The sequence below is a fragment of the Triturus cristatus genome, chromosome 5_2 (genome assembly GCF_964204655.1).
Source record: "Triturus cristatus chromosome 5_2, aTriCri1.1, whole genome shotgun sequence".
In the NCBI taxonomy this organism is placed as follows: domain Eukaryota; kingdom Metazoa; phylum Chordata; class Amphibia; order Caudata; family Salamandridae; genus Triturus; species Triturus cristatus.
The window spans coordinates 130,958,689-130,981,371 of record NC_140588.1 but is presented as its reverse complement, the minus strand read 5'-3'; positions in this window follow the sequence as shown (position 1 = coordinate 130,981,371).

The following is a 22,683-nucleotide window of genomic DNA, read 5'->3' as shown; positions in this document are numbered from 1 at the left end:
GCAAAGAAGTCGCGTATGAGCCGAGTCCGGATGTCCTCTTGCGGCTCCACATCCTCCACATCACTAGCCCCATTGCCAAGGCCTTCGTCCTCCACGGGTGGATGGTCCTCGTCATGTTGATTCAGGATGAGTGGCACAGCTCTTTCAACTGCCATGTTGTGCAGCATGCAGCAGACCATGAAGATCTTGCAAACCTTCGCCGGGGCATATGGGAGTGCGCCGCCGGTCTTGTGGAGGCACCGGAATCGGCTCTTCAGCATGCCAAACGTCCTCTCTATCACACGCCTTGTCCGGCCATGGGCGGTGTTGTAGCGGAGCTGGGCCGGCGTGATGGGGTTGCGGAGAGGTGTCAGCAGCCAAGGCATGTTGGGATAGCCAGCGTCCCCTACATGGAAAGCACATGGATATCGTTAGAACTGGCGAAGCGGTCGTGCTGCTCGGCTATACAGAATACAGGACAGACAGACTGTACCCACCAACAACACATGCCCGTTCGTTGCGCAGCTGCATCATCATATCAGGCATCCCGCTACGCCTCATGATGTAGGCATCGTGTGCTGATCCTGGAAAACGAGCACAGACATGTGAAATCACCATGTTGGACAGACACACCACAAGGGCATTGATGGAGTGGTAGTGCTTCCGATTTCGGTACGCCACCTCCCGTGCGTGTGGTGGTACCAAAGCTACATGTGTCCCATCTATGGACCCAATGACATGGGGCATCCCTCCCAGGGCATAGAATCCACGCTTGACCTCAGTCATCTGTTCAGGGGTTGGGAACTTGATGAAGTCATCCAGGTGAATCAACATGGCCTCTAAGAAATCATGCAGAACACCGCTGAACGTGCTCTGGGACATGCCACCAACATGCGCTATGGTATATTGAAAGGTACCCGTGGCAAGGAAATGTAGGGCAGCCATTACCTTCAGCTGGAGTGTCAGTGCCGTAGGATACCTGTGCTGCGGTTGCAGGTGTGGTGTCAGTCTCGCCGTCAACTCCTGAATCAACGGTTGGGTGAAGCGGTAGAGCCGGATGCTGTCATTCTCCTGCATGGCAGCCAAGTCTGGCATTATCCGGGCAAGAGGCGGTGCTCTGCAGTAATGAGGAAGTGACAAGGAAGAGTGAGTGCACTACCACAACAACTCATGTCTACTGAGCACATGTAAATCTGGCTATACACACATGCTACATAGGGAGTGAGGTATGTGCTACATGCCCAGGACACGTATGGATGCATGGTGACACTCCTTCAAAGACCCAGCTACACAAGGTGATTGAGAACGTCCCCATGCCACGCCATGGGAATAGCTGTGTCCCAGTGCAAGTGAACAGCCCGACGCAAGACAGGAGTGACATACACCCACACATCAGCAGAAGTGGGATGCCGATTGCAGAGACTGGTAGCGGAACACTGGAGCCACAGGTCACATGACATTACACTAGTCCAGCCCACACACCTTGCCATGAAGGTGCACATGTCATGACTCACCACACATTCCTTGTGAGGATGCTGACATGGCCTGGTCACGCTACTCCGTGTCCCATGCATACATGTGCACCTCACATCCAATAACACATGTGGCATGGTGTGCGGAACAGTGTGCAATGACAATCTACACACAGACACATGTTGGTTGCTGCAACTGCTGCAGCTTTTGAGGGTGCTACAACATCAACCTGATGTAAATCCCGGACACATATATGACATAGTCACATTGTGCACTGTGGGTAGTGACAAGTCATGTGTCATGACCCCTGTTCCGGGCATCATGGGACACTTCCGTGTGTTGTTGTCCGTGCCATTCCAGTGACGCTCACCCCAAGTGCGCAGTCCGACATGCACACATGTCAAAGGAGTCAAGGGCATGCCTGGCACACATAGCACCCTCACACAGTACACCTGTACACATCTCATCATACATCTGGTGCCTTCTCCACTCAGGAGGCATGTTCCACTTCACAGCCTGTGACACCTGTGCCCCACACATGTAGTAATGCACAGACGATGCCTTGATGTCCATTCCTGGCCAAGTATGTCCATCCATGGACAAGTATGTCCTCCCTATTCCTACCTGTGTGTCGCCTATCACCACAGTGATGTGTAAAAACCGCCGTACTGCTGCTAAGAGGGCCTGTGTATGTTCCCAAATCACTGTGGGAGTGCTGCCGTATGTGTACCCATCGTGATGGCGCGTGTACAGGCATTTGTACGGTCCGTACCACTACGGGTACGCATACGCGTGCAGACCCATAGTGATAGTGAGCGTACATGCGTGTGTACGGTCCGTACCACTACGGGTACGCATACGCGTGCAGACCCATAGTGATAGTGAGCGTACATGCGTGTGTACGGTCCGTACCACTACGGGTACGCATACGCGTGCAGACCCATAGTGATAGTGAGCGTACATGCGTGTGTACGGTCCGTACCACTACGGGTACGCATACGCGTGCAGACCCATAGTGATAGTGAGCGTACATGCGTGTGTACGGTCCGTACCACTACGGGTACGCATACGCGTGCAGACCCATAGTGATTTTGAACGTAGGCATGCATGTACGGGCCGTTGCCATGCATTTGGGGTGCCCTAGGGCCCGGAAACGCACCGTACCTGTGTGTGATTCTCCTAATTACATAGGGGACAAGTATTAAGGCCCACATGCATGCTGGTTGTCATGGAGACCAGGTTCAAATTTCGAATTTGTTCTGGAAGGTGCACAGCAGAAGTCAGTTGGAATTCTTCTACTTTGTTGCAATGTGTTTGTGGGGCTGACATCATGCAGGAGAATGAAACCGATAGAGAAGCCACAGACTGCTAGGTTTGAAGGGATTGGTGGAAACATAGGATGCAAATGTGAGTGACCAATCACTCTGTACTCCTGTGCATGAGACTGGGCAGAAGGGCACATATAAGGCAGCCAGGTCCCATGAGGGAGTACTTGCCTGCACAACTTTGCATTTGTCGACCAAGCTGCTGCTACTGATTCCCTGGAACCATGTCAAGGGCTGTGGAGAGGACACAGCCATTCACCCTGGAGGAGAACATGGCTCTGCTGGATGTGATCCTCCCACAGTACCCCATGCTGTATGGGCGACCAGGGTATCAGGTGAGTGCATAGGCCACTGCCACAGACTGTCCCTATGTTGTGACTGTGACTTCAGGCATTGTGTCCTGGTGTGACACACATGCCATGTACTGTCGGGGGGGTACCAGGGGGTGGGTGTGGAGTCCTCCCAGCAGTGCCCAGACACAGGAGGGGTGTGTGCAGAATCCTACCAGCAGTGCCCTGAGACACGAGGGGTGGGTGTGGAGTCCTCCCAGCAGTGCCCTGAGACAGGAGGGGTGGGTGTGGAGTCCTCCCAGCAGTGCCCTGAGACAGGAGGGGTGGGTGTGGAGTCCTCACAGCAGTGCCCTGAGACACGAGGCGTGGGTGTGGAGTCCTCCCAGCAGTGCCCTGAGACAGGAGGGGTGGGTGTGGAGTCCTCCCAGCAGTGCCCTGAGACAGGAGGGGTGGGTGTGGAGTCCTCACAGCAGTGCCCTGAGACACGAGGGGTGGGTGTGGAGTCCTCCCAGCAGTGCCCTGAGACAGGAGGGGTGGGTGTGGAGTCCTCCCAGCAGTGCCCTGAGACAGGAGGGGTGGGTGTGGAGTCCTCACAGCAGTGCCCTGAGACACGAGGGGTGGGTGTGGAGTCCTCCCAGCAGTGCCCTGAGACAGGAGGGGTGGGTGTGGAGTCCTCACAGCAGTGCCCTGAGACACGAGGGGTGGGTGTGGAGTCCGCCCAGCAGTGCTCTGAGACACGAGGGGTGGGTGTGATGCACAGTGTGAGCCTTGATCATTGATTGTGACATTGCCATCATCCCACCTGTGTACCCACTATGGCACGTACTGCCTTTTCCCTCACCAGAGGATGATGTCCCAATGACAGAGGTGCAATGCGTTGGCTGCATGACATGCCATGTAGTAACCAGCTATTATGTTCTCATATGTCTCTCTGTGACATGTGGCTGGTGTATTGATGTGGTGTCACTTGTTCTTCCTCACAGGTAGGCGCCACTGCCAAGGAGCAGATCTGGCTGACCGCCGTCAGTGCCGTGAGGCGTGTGGATGGGCGGAGGCGGAGCCTGTCCCAGGTGAGGAAACGCTGGCAGGATATCCGGTGCTGGACGCGGAGGATTGCACGGCTCCTGCTGGGGGACTCACCTGAGAGCCACAAGAACCGCGGCCGCCGCCGTCTGTCCCACCTCCACAGGCGTGTGCTGCCGGTGGTCTTTCCAGACCTGGAGAGGCGCTTACAGGCGATGCAGCAGCCGGAAGGGGGTAGGTACATGTGCGTTTGTTGTGTGTCGCCGGCATTTGTAAGGGCACAGTGGCATGAATTCACTGGCAGGGTTTAAGGGTGCTGTGCAGATCCAGTTTGCCCCAGTATAGCGCTGCGCCCCTGCAACCCTTCCCCTCCTTGCAATGTGTTCCCTGGTCTGTGTGTAGTCACTCCTTCACAAGGTAATGTAGGCTGGCGCTTTGTCCACGAGAACAATGACAGTAGCATCATGTGTGGGGGTGGTGTGTAACAGGTTGTGGGACCTTGCCTGTGCACTGTCAAGTTCACTGCATGTGGGTTCCATGTCAGTTGGCACTGATGCTGACTCCAGACATGGGAGTTGGTCTCTCAGGTGTCATGCCTCACAGCGTGCATGTCCTATGTAGTGGCCTGTGACATGATGTGCATAAGTGTGCGATACGCATAGTGCAGGGATGGTGACGTGTGTTGCAGTCATTACCATTCAGTAGCATGTAGTTGCGTGCCCACTACTGTCCCCTGGGGCACCTTATCCTCAGTGTTGTTTGTGTCATCATCAACGTGGACACTCTCACTGTCTACAGCGTAGGTTGTGCTCTGTGCCATTGTCCCCTGTCACCATGTCTATAGACGTGCTATTATGTACAGGTGTCCACTGTGCAGCCTGACCTGATTGTCCTTCCTCATACTCACAGTTGCCAGTGCCTGTGTGTCTTGTCATACTCATCTGAGGATGTGCACTGGTACCTCATTATTTGTACAGGCGCACCTTGGCTGTTTTGCGTCCAATCTTGCATTTTGCAGGCCCCTGTGTTTATCACCCAGACTCTGAGATGTTGGTGCCACCTGTGTCTCAACAATTTGCCTCGTGTGGGTGTTAGTTGGGGCGGGCAATGCCTATGTGTCAAATCCGGATTCCTACTTGCTGGGTCTGGCCAGTGTGTGATGTTTCTGGACACACACACAAGGTGCAGTGACCGAGTCATGTTGGGCATGTTTTCAGCATTACCTATGCAGCATGTGTCTCAAGTTCATGGATATGGTCCCTGGTCATCGGTATTTTCGCCAACGCTGTGTGGTGCAGATGCAGTGCTGGATTGTCCCCAGGGCCTGGGTGCTATGTCAGACTCCGTTTCCTGTCTTTAGCTATTGTCTCATGCTCTCCATGGTATTTCAGTGGCATGGTGGCTCAACCAACTGTGTGTTTCATGCCCTACATGGGTACCTTGTTTTGCAGATGTTAGGGATCTTCCTTTTCAGGCTATGCAATGTTACCTATGTCGTTTGGACTCATGTGACTGATGTGTACAGCTGTCTGATTAATTTCTGTCTCTCCACCCTGCCCACAGCATCGTCGGGGGACACAGAGGGAGACATGGACACAGGCAAGGCGGAGGGACCGAGCACCAGTGCCAGCCGTGACATCGGGGCTGGTACATCCAGTGGGACAGAGGTGGAGGATAGTGCTGCCGAGGACCTGTCGACTGGCACGTCAGAATACGAAGCTGACAGGTCCGAGGAGGAGTTCTCCGAGTGGGCGGTGGCTGCACCAGCAGCTGACAGCGGAACAACACCTTGCACCGCCCCCTCAGATCCCATCAGCCGGCTCCCACTTGCTCGTGTCCCTTCCCAGCGTGCCCGGTCACCGCATGTCTCCTTCCTGCCAGGCACCGCACCCCCTGCCCCTGTCTCCACTGCTGCCGCCAATGCTGAGTCTATGGACATCCAGCGGCAAATGCAGGTTGGTCAGGCTGCGATCCTTAATGTCCTCCATGCCCACGGGAAAACCCTCACCAACATCGAGGCATTCTTGGAGGGCATTCATTCATTGCAGGCTGACCAACGCAACTTGCTGAGGTCCTTAGACTCCACACTGACTGCAGCAGTGGGTCTCCTGCAGCGCGACCTCCCCCCACCTACCCCTGCCCCATCCACACTTCCCACTCCCATGCCTGTCCCACGTACACCCAGACGTCGGCATGCACCCACCACAACAGACACAGGCACCACACCAGCAGGGAAGGTCCACCGCACTCCTCCTGACACGCACACACAGGGTGAGGTAGGCACACCCACTGGGTCGGGGGGCAAACGTGTGACACGCAGCCAGAGTGGGAGTCCGCATTCCACACAATCCACTCCCTCCAAATCCCCTCCCCTCAGCTCTCCTGGCCACATCTCCCCCAAGGACTCCTTCATGGCCGCTCTGTCCCTGAGCCCCACAGTTCCACCACCACGCAAGCGGTCAAGGAAGTCCTCGGTCAGGGTGGTTGAGTCTCCCCCCCTGTCTCCACCCTCCCCCGGTGGCGCTGCAACCCATCCCTCTGACCCCCCCCCCTCCTTGGGGCCTGAGGTCCCTTCGGGTGCAGGGGAGTCCCTGGAGGACCTTGCTAAGGTGTGTAGTGCCATCCTGGCCTCCGCCTTTGGCCATGACACACCCCCTGTGGTTGAGTCCTCCATCCCTGCACCCACAACGCCGCCCCTTTGCCCTGATGTCCCTGCGGTGCCTGTTGCTTCCCCCCCCCCTGATGCCCTCACCAGTATGGAAGACGATGCCATTTGACTGTGCAGGCAAGGTAGGGGACACACATCCCACTGTGTCCCCCATCCAGCTGGGACTCATTGACTGCCCTATGGCCTCTGTGACAATTGAACTGCCTTTGATCCACGGACATTGTGATCATGCTGAATAAAGCTTATTTTTGTTTTCATTCTCACACTCCTGCTATGGTGGTATTGGTGTTGGTGGGGCTGCTACATGGTTTTGGGTGGTGTTTAAGGGTTTGGGTGTGTGGGATATGTAGTAGTGTGCTGCTCATTGGGGGGACCCTGGGATCTGTGTGCCATCACAAGGTGTTGGCTAACTTTCTTTGTTCATGTAAGCAGTTACTGCATGGTGCAATTGTCCCAGGGTGTATTCCTTCCTCTGTGTACCCAGATTTCTTCCCTGCAGGGTGTTCCCAATGTTTAGCGCAGAGCTGTGTGTACATGAGCTGTGTGTGTGACGGAGCCCTTCTACTTTGGCCATGCATGCATGGCCATGTCTCCACCTGCAACAATCGTGGCATCCTTGGTGTTCACTGTACTTGTGTGTGGAGTCTGTTGACATGAGTTCATAGGGACATGTCCCCTTGTAGGCAGTATGGATGTGGGTAATTCCGCCCTCACACACATGTGTTGCACCCCTCCTGTCTCAGGGCACTGCTGGGAGGACTCCACACCCACCCCTCCTGTGTCTGGGCACTGCTGGGAGGACTCTGCACCCACCCCTCCTGTCTCAGGGCACTGCTGGGAGTGATAGGGCCCCACCCCTCCTGTCTCAGGGCACTGCTGGGAGGACTCCACACCCACCCCTCCTGTCTCAGGGCACTGCTGGGAGGACTCCACACCCACCCCTCCTGTCTCAGGGCACTGCTGGGAGGACTCCACACCCACCCCTCCTGTCTCAGGGCACTGCTGGGAGGACTCTGCACACACCCCTCCTGTCTCAGGGCACTGCTGGGAGGACTCCACACCCACCCCTCCTGTCTCAGGGCACTGCTGGGAGGACTCTGCACACACCCCTCCTGTCTCAGAGCACTGCTGGTAGGATTCTGCACACACCCCTCCTGTCTCAGGGCACTGCTGGGAGGACTCCACACCCACCCCTCCTGTCTCAGGGCACTGCTTGAAGTGATGGGCCCCCACCCCTCCTGTCTCAGGGCACTGCTGGGAGGACTCCGCACCCACCCCTCCTGTCTCAGGGCACTGCTGGGAGGACTCTGCACACACCCCTCCTGTCTCAGGGCACTGCTGGGAGGACTCCACACCCACCCCTCCTGTCTCAGGGCACTGCTTGAAGTGATGGGCCCCCACCCCTCGTGTCTCAGGGCACTGCTGGGAGGACTCCACACCCACCCCTCCTGTCTCAGGGCACTGCTTGAAGTGATGGGCCCCCACCCCTCCTGTCTCAGGGCACTGCTGGGAGGACTCCACACCCACCCCTCCTGTCTCAGGGCACTGCTGGGAGGACTCTGCACACACCCCTCCTGTCTCAGGGCACTGCTGGTAGGAGTCTGCACACACCCCTCCTGTCTCAGGGCACTGCTGGGAGGACTCCACACCCACCCCTCCTGTCTCAGGGCACTGCTGGGAGGACTCTGCACACACCCCTCCTGTCTCAGGGCACTGCTTGAAGTGATGGGCCCCCACCCATCCTGTCTCAGGGCACTGCTGGGAGGACTCCACACCCACCCCTCCTGTCTCAGGGCACTGCTGGGAGGACTCTGCACACACCCCTCCTGTCTCAGGGCACTGCTGGTAGGATTCTGCACACACCCCTCCTGTCTCAGGGCACTGCTGGGAGGACTCCACACCCACCCCTCCTGTCTCAGGGCACTGCTTGAAGTGATGGGCCCCCACCCCTCCTGTCTCAGGGCACTGCTGGGAGGACTCCACACCCACCCCTCCTGTCTCAGGGCACTGCTGGGAGGACTCTGCACACACCCCTCCTGTCTCAGGGCACTGCTGGGAGGACTCCACACCCACCCCTCCTGTCTCAGGGCACTGCTTGAAGTGATGGGCCCCCACCCCTCGTGTCTCAGGGCACTGCTGGGAGGACTCCACACCCACCCCTCCTGTCTCAGGGCACTGCTTGAAGTGATGGGCCCCCACCCCTCGTGTCTCAGGGCACTGCTGGGAGGACTCCACACCCACCCCTCCTGTCTCAGGGCACTGCTGGGAGGACTCTGCACACACCCCTCCTGTCTCAGGGCACTGCTGGTAGGATTCTGCACACACCCCTCCTGTCTCAGGGCACTGCTGGGAGGACTCCACACCCACCCCTCCTGTCTCAGGGCACTGCTGGGAGGACTCTGCACACACCCCTCCTGTCTCAGGGCACTGCTGGTAGGATTCTGCACACACCCCTCCTGTCTCAGGGCACTGCTGGGAGGACTCCACACCCACCCCTCCTGTCTCAGGGCACTGCTTGAAGTGATGGGCCCCCACCCCTCCTGTCTCAGGGCACTGCTGGGAGGACTCCACACCCACCCCTCCTGTCTCAGGGCACTGCTGGGAGGACTCTGCACACACCCCTCCTGTCTCAGGGCACTGCTGGGAGGACTCCACACCCACCCCTCCTGTCTCAGGGCACTGCTTGAAGTGATGGGCCCCCACCCCTCCTGTCTCAGGGCACTGCTGGGAGGACTCTACACCCACCCCTCCTGTCTCAGGGCACTGCTGGGAGGACTCTGCACACACCCCTCCTGTCTCAGGGCACTGCTGGGAGGACTCCACACCCACCCCTCCTGTCTCAGGGCACTGCTTGAAGTGATGGGCCCCCACCCCTCCTGTCTCAGGGCACTGCTGGGAGGACTCCACACCCACCCCTCCTGTCTCAGGGCACTGCTGGGAGGACTCTGCACACACCCCTCCTGTCTCAGGGCACTGCTGGGTGGACTCTGCACACACACCTCCTATTTCTGGATATGTACGCTTGGAACATACACGGTGTGGGTGCGCTCCATGCTTTCGAGGTGAGGGTACGGGTCGTACTTACACTGTTGGGGTGGGTGTACAGTGCGTGAGTCCGCGGGTGTGGGTACGGGTCGTACTTACACTGTTGGGGTGGGGGGTACGCTCCTTGCATACGCGGATGGGGGTACGGGTCGTACTTACACTGTTGGGGTGGGGGTACGCTCCTTGCATACGCGGGTGAGGGTACGGGTCGTACTTACACTGTTGGGGTGGGGGTACGGTCTGTGAGTCCGCGGATGGGGGTACGGGTCGTACTTACACTGTTGGGGTGGGGGTACGCTCCTTGCATACGCGGGTGAGGGTACGGGTCGTACTTACACTGTTGGGGTGGGGGTACGCTCCTTGCATACGCGGGTGAGGGTACGGGTCGTACTTACACTGTTGGGGTGGGGGTACGGTCCGTGAGTCCACGGGTGTGGGTACGGGTCGTACTTACACTGTTGGGGTGGGGGGTACGCTCCTTGCATACGCGGATGGGGGTACGGGTCGTACTTACACTGTTGGGGTGGGGGTACGCTCCTTGCATACGCGGGTGAGGGTACGGGTCGTACTTACACTGTTGGGGTGGGGGTACGGTCCGTGAGTCCGCGGGTGTGGGTACGGGTCGTACTTACACTGTTGGGGTGGGGGGTACGCTCCTTGCATACGCGGATGGGGGTACGGGTCGTACTTACACTGTTGGGGTGGGGTACGCTCCATGCATACGGGGTGGGGGTAGGGTCCGTACATATCCGTCCCCACGCTATGTGATGCTTGTGCGGGCCGTACCCAAGCCTTTGCCACGTGGGTACGTTCCGTCCCGCCATTGTTGTGGTGACGTGTGTGTGGGCGTGGTACGACTCGTACCCATGCTCTTCAGGCGTGGGTACGGGACGTACCTGTCTGGTTGTGTTGCCTTTTCGCGTGGTGACGGACTTCCGTTGTGGCGGTCGCTGGCTTATCAGGACACGCCCCCACCCCCTCGTGGTGACCAGGGCATGGGAGTCAGGTATGTCCAGGCCATGTGTGGTGTGTGACTTATGTGGTTGTTTTGTGGCCTGCCCTGGTCATGCCACCCCCCCCCCACCCCACTTTCCCCCCTCCCTTAGTTATTCTGACCTTCTGCGGCGTCTGCGTCGTAACCTGTAGAGGAGGTGGACTGCTATGAGGGCAGGGATGACTCGTAGGTTCGGGTCCATGTCTGTCCGTCGCGTACTGGTACTCCAATCGCGTCGTCCTGTCGCGTACGGGTCCTCCTTGCTCGCGTCGTCCTGTCGCGTACGGGTCCTCCTTGGTGGCGTCGTCGTCTGTCCGTCGCGTACTGGTGGTCCTTGTTCGCGTCGTCCTGATTTCCCGGCAGTTTTTGGCTGCCGCAAAATCTTCACCGTGCGGGGTGACGTCGGTGCGAATCGTGATTCCTGGTTCGTGAATGGCTGGCTGCGAGCGTCCCGACGTCAGGTCGGCGCTTTCCCGGATCGCATTGGTAGGTGTTTTTTTGTTCGGTCGGGCTTTTTTACGAATCGTACGGTCATGGTGTACCCGTGCGATTCGTAATTCCTTGTTTGTAGAAATTGACGGCCGGGTACGCGTCGGCCGGAGATTGTGCTCCGTCCGACGGTTCGTACCCGGTTTTTGCCGGATCGTGATCGGCACCATAGTCTATACCAAACAGCAATACCACCCCACTTAAAAAAATAAACCTACCAAAACAATATATGTTCTTTAACTTTCAGAGACTACATCAACTAAACAGCATTTTGTCTACAAACAACATCTTCATTCAAATACAACCAAAAACACTTGGGTGCCGATTACGATCCGGTAAAAACCGGGTACGAACCGTCGGTCGGAGCGTTTTCCCCGTCCGACTCGTACCCGGTCGTAAAACTTTACAAACATGGAATTACGATTCGCACGGAAACACCATTTCCGTACGAATCGTAAAAAACACCGACCGACGAAAATATACATACGAATGTGATCCGGGAATGCTGCGACGTGACGTTGGGACGCTTTCAGGCAGCGTTTCACGACCCAGGAATTACGATTCGAACCGACAGCAGTCCGGACGGCAATATTTTCACGGCACCCAAAAAGTGCCGGAAAAGCGAAGTACGGCGCGAATCGACCAGAGTAGGTGGCCCGGTACGCACCGTACCCCCCCCAGCCCCCGTAGGTACGCGCCGACCCCCCCAGCCCCCGTACGTATGCGCCGACCCCGCCCAGCCCCCGTAGGTACGCGCCGACCCCCCCCAGCCCCCGTAGGTACGCGCCGACCCCCCCAGCCCCCGTAGGTACGCGCCGACCCCCCCCCAGCCCCCGTAGGTACGCGCCGACCCCCCCCAGCCCCCGTAGGTACGCGCTGACCCCCCCCAGCCCCCGTAGGTACGTGCCGACACCCCCCAGCCCCCGTAGGTACGCGCCGACCCCCCCCAGCCCCCGTACATACGCGCCGAACCCCCCTGTATGTACACCCGTGTACGTGTCGAACCCCCCATGTACGTTCGATTCGAACCCCCCGTGTACGTTCGAGTCATACCCCCACCCGTGTATGTATGAGTCGAACCCCCTGTGTACGTTCGAGTCGAACCCCTCTGTGTACATTCGAGTCGAACCCCCCGTGTACGTTCGAGTCGTACCCCCACCCATGTATGTACGAGTCGAACCCCCCCGTGTACGTTCGAGTCGAACCCCCCCGTGTATGTTCGAGTCGAACCCCCCGTGTACGTTCGAGTCGAACCCCCCGTGTACGTTCGAGTCGAACCCCCCCGTGTACGTTCGAGTCGAACCCCCCCGTGTACGTACGAGTCGAACCCCCCCGTGGACGTTCGAGTCGTACCCCCACCCGTGTATGTACGAGTCGAACCCCCCCGTGTACGTTCGAGTCGAACCCCCCCGTGTACGTTCGAGTCGAACCCCCCCGTACGTTCGAGTCGAACCCCCCCCGTGTACGTTCGAGTCGAACCCCCCGTGTACGTACGAGTCGAACCCCCCCGTGTACGTTCGAGTCGTACCCCCACCCGTGTATGTACGGTGCGTACCCCCAGCGCTCGACTCGTACGTACACGGGGGGGTTCGACTCGAACGTACACGGGGGGGTTCGACTCGTACGTACACGGGGGGGTTCGACTTGAACGTACACGGGGGGGTTCGACACGTACACGGGTGTACATACACGGGGGTTCGACACGTACACGGGTGTACATACAGGGGGGTTCGGCGCGTACCTACAGGGGCTGGGGGGGGTCGGCGCGTACCTACGGGGGCTGGGGGGGTCGGCGCGTACCTACGGGGGCTGGGGGGGTGTCGGCGCGTACCTACGGGGGCTGGGGGGGGTCGGCGCGTACCTACGGGGGCTGGGGGGGTCGGCGCGTACCTACGGGGGCTGGGGGGGGGTCGGCGCGTATGCGGGCACGTCTCCATGGTTGCTATGGGAGTTCGGTGCGGACGGTGTTTTTTCCATCTGGTTGTAACCTCGGACGCACGGGATGGATCGTGATTCCTCGGTCGGACTTCACCTTTCACATTTGTACGGTAAATCGTACGAGGACGTGTCGGACACATTTTCCGACCCGAGGACGTGTGGGGAATGATTCCCAATGCGGTTCGTATGGACTTTTTACCATGCGAATCGTGATTGCCAGTTCGTACGGCACTTGTACGATTCGTACGGTAAAAAGACCGGATACGAGTCGCACGGGGAAATTTTTTACCGGATCGTAATCGGCACCTAGGTAAGTATATATAAAACAAAATGCTTTTTTGCTATTTTCATTTAAATATATAAAGTACTATTACATATATTTTCATATACATTTTTTCCAGATTTCTAACACATCACGATGACAGAAGAAGCCCAATTTATTATTTCGCAGAAAGGAAAATTCCTATTGTGTTACATGGGTTACACATACACCCAAGAAAAGCAGACGGACCGAAAAGTGAACTGGAAGTGTACTAAATATTATTCTAACAAATGCTACGGACGAGCAACAACAAGAGAAACAACTGTACTATATACAAGAGAGCATAACCATCCACCCAATCTCTCTGAAATAGAAGTCAGATCAACCCTTGAAAATATCAAAGAATTAAGCACTGGTTCACAAACTGCTACAAGTGTAATCCTAAAAGAACTATTACCTAGAGTGCCCAAAGAAGCAAGAGGCCAATTACCATCAATTGCTTCTATAAAAAGAACTATTGCTAGGACCAAAAAAGCAACCACGACAACTATACCATCCCCTAAAACTTTTCAAGAGATCATCATTCCACCAGAATTAACTATCACCCACAATAATGAACCTTTTATTTTTTTTGATAACAAAAGCCCAGAAAAAAGAATCATAATGTTTGCTACTGCAAACAATATAACTAAACTGCAACAATGCCAAACATGGATGATGGATGGCACCTTTACAATATGCCCAAAACCATTCTACCAGCTTTACACAATACATGGTCAATATCACAACACTTCCATACCTTTAATTTATGCACTATTACCTAACAAACAAAACACAACATATAATGAAATGCTAGGAAAACTAAAACAAGAATCAAATGATTTTTACCCTCAAAGAATTATCATAGACTTTGAGCAAGCCATGATAAATTGCATTCTAAAACTGTACCCCCATACAGCTATCCAAGGATGTTACTTCCATCTAAACCAATGTATATGGAGACATTTACAAAAATCTTCACTAAGTGTAGAATATGCCACTAACATAAGTTTTGCACATCAAATAAAACTTCTAACAGCCCTAGCTTATGTACCAACCACAGATGTTGCAGAACATTACAATCTTTTATTAGAAAGTCCATTCTACAAACAAAATGAAGTAAAGTTATCTCCCCTCTTAGATTATTTTGAGGATACCTGGGTGGGGAGACTACACAGATCAGGCCATAGACGTCAGCCCAAGTTCCAAATACCTTGGTGGAATGTATATGTAAGTACACTCAACCAACAAGCCAAAACTAACAACGCCGTCGAGGGCTGGCATAATGCATTCCTAACTTCTACTGGGAGAACAACTCCAACACTACAAAAACTACTAATTGCCATACAAAAGGAACAAAGTTTCCAAGAATTGAGAATGCAACAATCTGTCCTACAATTAAAACCAAAACAATCGAGACAAACTACTCAAATGTATAATTACCTACAACAACAGGTACAGCTATACCCATCCACAAGAGGACTTGAGTACTTAAATATAATAGCTCAAACTCTCTTCTAAACCCTTTCCTAAATATTAACCCACAATTCTACTAAAACAACTATCACAACATAAACAAACCACTTTATTATATCACATATTTAATTATGTGGTCTAGAATATATAAATCAATTATATCGACATATATTTAGACAACATAATTAAACAAACCAAGTACACAACAACAATATTAAATATATAAGGTTTGGCCACCAACAATTAAAATATTTAAATGAACTTACCTGTGTAGTTGCTCCAATGGGATAATAACATTCCTTCCAAATAAATCCAGGTAGTTCAAAATCCATAGGTATCAAAAAAAAATCCAAATAAAATGTAAAAATACAACTGTTTATCGAAAACAACGTCTACGCCAAAAAACGACTATCCATTAACCATAAAAATCCCGAAAAATATTAAAAAGGTAAATAACCGCTCCTGGAAACCCGAACAATAAAGGAAGTGTAAAATAAAGATTAGTAAACACAACTAATACACACTTCCTTTAAAAAAAATAAGGTGTTTGAAACCGACGAAAATATCTTCTCCGTAAAACCTACAAAAGAGAAACAAACATTCCCACCCACACACAAACACACATAAGGCACCTAAAAACATCACTACAAACGTAATTCAAACACTATAAAACTTTAACACACCGGAATAACGAAACACTAACAAAGCCACAAACACGGAACACAACGTAAATTATAAAACCGTATACAAACTATTACTAACACCCTAACTTCTAAAAATATCAATCCATACACACTTATTACAACATTACTACTTCCACAAAACACTTAAAACTATTTAATAATTAAGAAAATAACTCTTACCTTCTCAAACGCGAAACAGCTCCCGACCGTGACCTGGATTCGACAAAAATAACCCAAAACAACAGCGAGCGGTTACAAAATAAAAGACCCAAACAAACATAACAACTAAAAAAATACCAATAAATGCCCTAACTATTTATTTAACATTACACATTACTTTAAAAATTAGTAAAACATTAGAATAAAATACTCAAAAAGAATACCAATTTTTTTTATCTATGTGAAAATTATTTAACGTATTAAAATAAATATAATAAATAAAATATTTTTATTAATATATCTATAAAACTGTATATATTACCAAAATAAATAGATGAACATGATATAATTAATATATTGTATCTACAACATACCAAAAAAATTTAAAAAAATACATATTCTAAAATGTAAACAATTTCAATATTAATTATGTAATATAAATATTAATAATTAAAATATATTAATCATGTTATGTTATGTTACAGAAATTTATAGAGCGCACGTATACCCGGGGGTGTCTTGGCGCTAAACATAACAGAGATGCAAGACTACTTTGCCCCTAATGCTGGAAAAGCCAAGTTTTCAATTGTTTCCTGAAAATCGTCAGGGAGCTAGCATTTCTGAGGTAGAAGGGAAGAGTGTTCCACAATTTAGACGCTCCATAAAAGAAGCTGCGTCCACCCCAGTGGGCTTTAAAAATTCTGGGAACAGCAAGTAATCGAGCTCCAGTGGATCGCAGCTGTCTGGTGGGACAATACCAAGAAAAATGATCCTGCAAGAATGATGGACCGATACCATGCAAAGCCTTAAAGACAATGCACAGGGCTTTAAAATCAATACGCTGAGGTATTGGAAGCCAGTGAAGATAACGGATTTCATTGGAAACAGAGTGATGTCTAGGAATATCCAGTATGAGGCGAGCTGCAGAATTCTGGATCATCTGTAGTTTGTGCAGATGTTGCTTCTGGGCGTTCAGGAAAAGACCGTTGCAGTAGTCAAGCCTAGATGAGATAAGGCAGGAGACTACTGTTCTCTTGGTATGATTGGGGATGTAAGGAAAGATTTTCCTGATTTTTTTGATAAGAAAGTGTGATGCCGATACTACCGCATTTGTGTGTTGATGGAAAGTGAGTTTGGTGTCCATAAGCATGCCCAGGTTCTTTGCCTTAACCACCGGGTTGGGCGGGGAGCCCAGCTCGGCGGGCCACCACAGCTCATTCCAAGGGGGCTGAATGCTGCCGAAAATTAGGACTTCTGTTTTGCTGGAATTAAGTCTCAGGCAATGTGCTGTCATCCACTTATTAATTGCGCTCATGCAACTCCGAAACTGCGGAGCTGGAGACTGTTGGGATTTGGAAGCAGCCACCACAATCTGAGTGTCGTCGGCATAGGTGGTCAGACTGAAACCAAAGTCCCGAATAAGGGGTGCTAGCTCAGAGACATATATGTTGAATAGTGTGGGGCTTAGAGAGCTCCCTTGTGGGACGCCACAGGGAAGTATATATTTCAAAACATACAATTTCTTATAAATTCAAATAAAGGCTAAAACAAAAATTTTAGCAGTTCACAATATAAATTTATAAATATTAAACAGCTATAAAAATCAGATTTTTTTATTTTTAATTTTTTTGTGTGTTCATATAATCATGTCCAAAATATACATTAAACAAATATATATCCATTAAAAAAAATTATGACTATAATACAAATGTTAAATATTAATAATTTTATTATATGTTTATTTCAATGATTTAATTATTAGAATATGCGTAATAATAAACAATATTTTCTCTCTAATGAATATACATTCCAACAACTATAAAACAAATCTTATTTTCCTTTCTACTATTTTTAAAAAAAAATTGGAATTTGCATTCTGATATAACTTCTATCTTTTATCCAACCAAAACTAAAATGTACAGATTTTTTGTAAATTAAAACAAATGTATTTAATTGTTCCTATTCAACTCTATATTTAATTATAATATTTGCTATTTACCAAACTTAATTAACATACTACTCCCACTACAGACTGAACTTAATTAATTTACTATTCTTACTCCAACCTATTTTAAATTATAGTAGGTGCTTGACACTAAACTAAATTAATTTACTATTCCCACTCCAGTCTATATTTAATTAAGATAAGTGCTGGACACTGAACTTAATTAATTTACTATTCTCACTCCAATCTATATTTAATTAGTGTAGATGCTGGACACTGAACTTAATTAATTTACTATTCCCACTCTAGTCTATATTTAATTAAGATAAATGCTGGACACTGAACATAATTAATTTACTATTCTCACTCCAACCTATATTAAATTACAGTAGGTGCTGGACACTGAACTTAATTAATTTACTATTCCCACTCCAGTCTATATTTAATTAAGATAACTGCTGGACACTGAACTTAATTAATTTACTATTCCCACTCCAGTCTATATTTAATTAAGATAACTGCTGGACACTGAACTAAAATAATTTACTATTCCCACTCCAGTCTATATTAAATTAAGATAAGTGCTGGACACTTAAATAAAATAATTTACTATTCCCACTCCAGTCTACATTAAATGAAGATAAGTGCTGGACACTGAACTTAATAAATTTACTATTCTCACTCCAACCTATATTTAATTAGAGTATGTGCTGGACACTGAACTGAATTAATTTACTATTCCCACTCCAGTCTATATTTAATTAAGATACGTGCTGGACACTGAACTTAATTAATTTACTATTCTCACTCCAACCTATATTACATTAGAGTAGGTGCTGGACACTGAACTTAATTAATTAACTATTCCCACTCCAGTCTATATTACATTAGAGTAGGTGCTGGACACTGAACTTAATTAATTAACTATTCCCACTCCAGTCTATATTTAATTAAAATAAGTGCTGGACACTGAACTTAATTAATTTACTATTCTCACTCCAACCTATATTTTATTAGAGTATGTGCTGGACACAGAACTTAATTAATTTACTATTCCCACTCCAATCTATATTTAATTAAGATAAGTGCTGGACACTGAACTTAATTAATTTACTATTCTCACTCCAACCTATATTTTATTAGAGTATGTGCTGGACACAGAACTTAATTAATTTACTATTCCCACTCCAATCTATATTTAATTAAGATAAGTGCTGGACACTGAACTTAATTAATTTACTATTCTCACTCCAATCTATATTTAATTAGGGTAGATGCTGGACACTGAACTTAATTAATTTACTATTCCCACTCTAGTCTATATTTAATTAAGATAAGTGCTGGACACTGAACATAATTAATTTACTATTCTCACTCCAACCTATATGAAATTAGAGTAGGTGCTGGACACTGAACTTAATTAATTTACTATTCCCACTCCACTCTGGTGCCGATCACGATCCGGTAAAAAATGTCCCCGTACGACTCGTATCGGGTCTTTTTACCGTACGAATCGTACAAGTGCCGTACGAACTGGCAATCACGATTCGCATGGTAAAAAGTCCATACGAACCGCACTGGGAATCATTCCCCACACGTCCTCGGGTCGGAAAATGTGTCCGACACGTCCTCGGACGATTTACCTTACAAACGTGAAAAGCCAAGTCCGACCGAGGAATCACGATCCATCCCGTGCGTCCGAGCGTACAACCGTATGGAAAAAACACCGTCCGCACCGAACTCCTATAGCAACCATGGAGACGTGCCCGCATACGCGCCGACCCCCCCCAGCCCCCGTACGTACGCGACGACCCCCCCCAGCCCCCGTACGTACGCGCCGACCCCCCCCAGCCCCCGTACGTACGCGCCGAACCCCCTGTATGTACACCCGTGTACATTCGAATCGACCCCCCGTGTACGTTCGAGTCGTACCCCCCCCGGGTACGTCCGAGTCGACCCCCCCCGGGTACGTTCGAGTCGACCCCCCCCGGGTACGTTCGAGTCGACCCCCCCCGGGTACGTTCGAGTCGACCCCCCGTGTACGTTCGAGTCGACCCCCCTGTATGTACACCCGTGTACGTTCGAGTCGTACCCCCACCCGCGTAGCGCTGGGGGTACGCACCGTACATACACGGGTGGGGGTAAGACTCGAACGTACACGGGTGTACATACAGGGGGGTCGACTCGAACGTACACGGGGGGTCGACTCGAACGTACCCGGGGGGGTCGACTCGAACGTACACGGGGGGGTCGACTCGAACGTACCCGGGGGGGGTCGACTCGAACGTACACGGGGGGGTCGACTCGAACGTACACGGGGGGGTCGACTCGAACGTACCCGGGGGGGGTCGACTCGAACGTACACGGGGGGTCGACTCGAACGCACACGGGGGGGGTCGACTCGAACGTACACGGGGGGGTCCGACTCGAACGTACACGGGGGGTACGACTCGAACGTACCCGGGGGGGGTCGACTCGAACGTACACGGGGGGTCGACTCGAACGTACACGGGGGGGTCGACTCGTACATACACGGGTGGGGGTACGACTCGAACGTACACGGGTGTACATACAGGGGGGTCGACTCGAACGTACACGGGGGGTCGACTCGAACGTACCCGGGGGGGTCGACTCGAACGTACACGGGGGGGTCGACTCGAACGTACACGGGGGGTCGACTCGAACGCACACGGGGGGGGTCGACTCGAACGTACATGGGGGGGTCGACTCGAACGTACACGGGGGGGTTCGACTCGAACGTACACGGGGGGTACGACTCGAACGTACCCGGGGGGGTCGACTCGAACGTACACGGGGGGTTCGACTCGAACGTACACGGGGGGGTTCGACTCGAACGTACACGGGGGGTCGACTCGAACGTACACGGGGGGGTCGACTCGTACATACACGGGTGGGGGTACGACTCGAACGTACACGGGTGTACATACAGGGGGGTCGACTCGAACGTACACGGGGGGTCGACTCGAACGTACCCGGGGGGGTCGACTCGAACGTACACGGGGGGGTCGACTCGAACGTACACGGGGGGTCGACTCGAACGCACACGGGGGGGGTCGACTCGAACGTACATGGGGGGGTCGACTCGAACGTACACGGGGGGGTTCGACTCGAACGTACACGGGGGGTACGACTCGAACGTACCCGGGGGGGTCGACTCGAACGTACACGGGGGGTTCGACTCGAACGTACACGGGGGGGTTCGACTCGAACGTACACGGGGGGTACGACTCGAACGTACCCGGGGGGGGTCGACTCGAACGTACACGGGGGGGTCGACTCAAACGTACACGGGGGGGTCGACTCGTACATACACGGGTGGGGGTACGACTCGACCGTACACGGGTGTACATACAGGGGGGTCGACTCGAACGTACACGGGGGGGGTCGACTCGAACGTACGGGGGCTGGGGGGGGTCGTCGCGTACGTACGGGGGCTGGGGGGGGGTACGGTGCGTACCGGGCCACCTACTCTGGTCGATTCGCGCCGTACTTCGCTTTTGCGGCACTTTTTGGGTGCCGTGAAAATCTTGCCGTCCGGACTGCTGTCGGTTCGAATCGTGATTCCTGGGTCGTGAAACGCTGCCTGAAGGCGTCCCGACGTCACGTCGCAGCATTCCCGGATCACATTCGTATGTGTATTTTCGTGGGTCGGTGTTTTTTACGATTCGTACGGAAAAGGTGTTTCCGTGCGAATCGTAATTCCATGTTTGTAAAGTTTTACGACCGGGTACGAGTCGGACGGGGAAAACGCTCCGACCGACGGTTCGTACCCGGTTTTTACCGGATCGTGATCGGCACCTCTATATTTAATTAAGATAACTGCTGGACACTGAACTTAATTAATTTACTATTCTCACTCCAACCTATATTTTATTAGAGTATGTGCTGGACACAGAACTTAATTAATTTACTATTCCCACTCCAATCTATATTTAATTAAGATAAGTGCTGGACACTGAACTTAATTAATTTACTATTCTCACTCCAATCTATATTTAATTAGGGTAGATGCTGGACACTGAACTTAATTAATTTACTATTCCCACTCTAGTCTATATTTAATTAAGATAAGTGCTGGACACTGAACATAATTAATTTACTATTCTCACTCCAACCTATATTAAATTAGAGTAGGTGCTGGACACTGAACTTAATTAATTTACTATTCCCACTCCAGTCTATATTTATTTAAGATAAGTGCTGGACACTGAACCTAATTAATTTACTATTCTCACTCCAATCTATATTTAATTAGTGTAGATGCTGGACACGGAACTTAATTAATTTACTATTCCCACTCTAGTCTATATTCAATTAAGATAAATGCTGGACACTGAACATAATTAATTTACTATTCTCACTCCAACCTATATTAAATTACAGTAGGTGCTGGACACTGAACTTAATTAATTTACTATTCCCACTCCAGTCTATATTTAATTAAGATAACTGCTGGATACTGAACTTAATTAATTTACTATTCTCACTCCAACCTATATTAAATTAGGGTAGGTGCTGGACACTGAACTAAAATAATTTACTATTCCCACTCCAGTCTATATTAAATTAAGATAAGTGCTGGACACTGAACTAAAATAATTTACTATTCCCACTCCAGTCTATATTAAATGAAGATAAGTGCTGGACACTGAACTTAATAAATTTACTATTCTCACTCCAACCTATATTTAATTAGAGTATGTGCTGGACACTGAAATGAATTAATTTACTATTCCCACTCCAGTCTATATTTAATTAAGATAACTGCTGGACACTGAACTTAATTAATTTACTATTCTCACTCCAACCTATATAACATTAGAGTAGGTGCTGGACACTGAACTAAAATAATTTACTATTCCCACTCCAGTCTA